We start from the raw sequence: 3,350 nt of genomic DNA, 5'->3' as shown, positions 1-3,350 counted from the left end.
CTTATTCAGTTTTCTTTTTAGAAAAAAATTACTACTGTTTCTGAACTTCCTCTTTAGTGAAAAAGTCAACAAAGAATCTGTCATCTGTTATCTGTGACAGATATGGGAACTGAATTCTGAGATCAGTTAGTTGTTTTTAAAATTTATCCTGAAATCTGTCACTGTCAAAACCACTTTCAGTAGAAAGGATTTATAGACTGAAAAGGTGGGAGCTGTAAAATATAAGCAAAATAGACATGCTCTGTGGGTAACTTTGGCATATATCATATGAGACTTTCAATAAAAATAGTACTATAGAGTGGCAAACTATGACTGGCACATTATATGTTTTTAATGATTAAAAAACCAGAGGTTTTGATCTCAGACATATTACCATTGGAAGAAGATACATTAAGCCTGATCCTGTACATTTTGAATAAAGTAGGAGATCATGGCTGAGAAAAACCTGACCTGGAGAAACTGCATTCTCATTTTCCTCTTGTCTTTGGGAGAGATGTGTTCTCACAGGAGAAAAGAAGGTACTTTTGGAGGTTGTACTGCTGTTGTTTAAACGTACCATATTTGTGTGGAAGGTTAATTGTTGCACCAAAGTCTGAAATGTAAAATTATGACTTATACATGCTCATTTGTGAAGTATGGATGGGGAGGAGGGGAGTGCCTACTATGAGACAGACATTAGTGTTCTATGTACAGTTTCTCATATTACTTAATAGAATTTTTTTTGCTTTATTTTTAATTGACATATAATTCCTTTACAATGTTGGTAGTTTCTGCTGTACAGTAATGTGAATCAGCTATAGACATACATATATCCCCTCCATCTTGCATCTCCCTCTTACTGCCACCCCACTCATCCTACTCCTTTAGGTTGTTCTCAAAGTATCCAGCTGAGCTCGCTGTGCTATTTGTGAGCTTCTTTATGGGAGTTTTAAAAAATGAGTCTGATGCTTCAAAATTTTACCATTATGCAAACTTAGTAACTCAGTATCTACAAGGTTCTGGAAAATCCTGCTGAATAGTTAAGTTTAAGCAAGTTGAGGAGAGTTGCTATGAAATTTAATCAAATGTCTAAAAAAGAGTCCTTGGGAAGGAAAAATGGGGTAATCATTGTTGCTGTGACTCTTCCAAACCAGCAAGCAAAAGAGATTTATAATTTTGGAATTAACTGACCTGTTGAGAATGGAGCCTCTGATTTTCAAGTGTTTATGTAACCGTTTATTTACAAAAAAATCTTTGCAAATGTTCTCCCCTTAAATGATTGTTTTTGGAATAATTTTGCAATCCCATTGCTTCCTTCAATTCTTTAGACTGGTCACAGCAGAGGAATCTGTCAATACAAGAGCAATTTGTCTTTTGAACTAAACTTCCATCATAGCTCCTTTTGCTGCCAGTAGCTATTGATTGTGGCCTGAAGTGTTCACCCCTTCTTTTCTAAGGTCTTGCAGTCATTGCTTTATGCTGTTAACAAGGCTAAATTCCATCTTGTTCCTTGTGCGCAATGCTCAGTGACATACTACTCTGAACAATGAATTTTCCTTCATGACCTTGTGTTATGAAATTCCCTGATCTGTATGGTTTAGTCATTAGAAGATTACCCGTGTGGAGAAATATTCATTCTGGATTATTTCTTTTAATTGAAGTATATTTGATTTACAATATTATATTACTTTGGGTTTACGACTTAGTGATGTAGTGTGGCTCAGCTGGTAAAAAATTCACCTGTAATGCAGGAGACTTGAGTTCAGTTCCTGAGCTGGGAAGATCCCCTGGAGAAAGGCATGGCAACTCACTCCAGTATTCTGGCCTAAAGAATTCCATGGACTGTATAGTCCATGGGGTCGCAAACAGTCGGACATGACTGAGCGACTTTCACTTTCACTGTCTTTCACACAATATAAAACTATTACAATATTATTGACTATATTTCCTGTTTTATACTTACTTTATAACTGATATTTATGCCTCTTAACCCTCTTAACCTACTTTGCACATCCCCTCTTCCCCTACATCTGACAGTGACTAGTTCTCTGTATCTGTGAGTCTTTTTCTGTTACGTTATGTTTATTTGCTTGGTTTGTTTTTTAGATTCTACATATAAGTGAAAACATACAGTATTGTCTTTCTCTGTCTGACTTAGTTCAGGTAATATCTTCTAGGTCCATCCATGTTGTTGTAGTTCTTTTTCATGCTTATGAATGTGCATGTAAATACATATTCCCTTATATCATCTTAATCCATTTATCTGCCAGTGGAATTAGACTAGACAGTTCTATATCATAGTTATATGGTAAGTAATGCTGCAGTGAACTTGGAGTGATTATATCATTTGTCAATTTCTGCATAAAATCATGCTAGGGATATTGTAGGGATTTTGTTGACTCTCAAGATTGGTTTGGAGAGAACTGATATCTAAACAATACTGGATGTTTTGATCCATGGACATGGTTTAGCTCGCCACTCATTTAAATTCTATTTAATCTCTTCTAGGTGGTAACACATTTGGTTGGTCTCAGACTATAGCTCTGACTCTGACAGTGGGTTAGTTATTTGTTCAGTTTCTTTAGCTACTTGAGATCTGCCCATGCATGCATTATTTAGAGGTTCACCAGAGAATGGACAAAATTTATACATAGAACTTTGGGCAGCCAACCTCTGACTCTTTTCCAGTTTGTCTCTCTCATTTTTAAACAGTGGCCAATTATACAGAGTGAAATAAGCCAGAAAGAAAAACACCAATACAGTATATAACACATATATATGGAATTTAGAAAGGTGGTAATTATAACCCTGTATGCGAGACAGCAAAAGAGACACAGATGTATAGAACGGACTTTTGGATTCTGAGAGAGAGGGAGAGGGTGGGATGATTTGGGAGAATGGCACTGAAACATGTATACTGTCATGTAAGAAACAAATCGCCAGTCTATGTTCGATACAGGATACAGGATGCTTGGGGCTGGTGCACGGGGATGATCCAGAGAGATGATATGGGGTGGTAGGTGGGAGGGGGGCTCAGGACTGGGAACTCATGTACATCTGTGGCGGATTCATGTCAATGTATGGCAAAATCAATACAGTATTGTAAAGTAAAATAAAGTAAAATAAAACTTAAAAAAAAACAAAATAAGTGGTTAAAAAAAAAAACAAAAACAGTGGCTGTGATGCTCTCAATTTCTTCCTCTGGTTCTAGAATGATGATGGGTTTTGTATTGGGATTTTAGCTCCCATGTATGGTGTTGACAGGGCTTGCTCTCAACTAAAAGCTCTAAAAGCAGGAAACTGGCTCAGAGCTAGTCCCCCCCACTCCCTTTTCCTCCCATATCAGTTTTCCTACAAGATGTGTATACTTT

This window comes from Capricornis sumatraensis, unplaced genomic scaffold, assembly GCF_032405125.1.
Source record: "Capricornis sumatraensis isolate serow.1 unplaced genomic scaffold, serow.2 scaffold1, whole genome shotgun sequence".
In the NCBI taxonomy this organism is placed as follows: Eukaryota; Metazoa; Chordata; class Mammalia; order Artiodactyla; family Bovidae; genus Capricornis; species Capricornis sumatraensis.
This window is presented reverse-complemented; position numbering follows the sequence as displayed.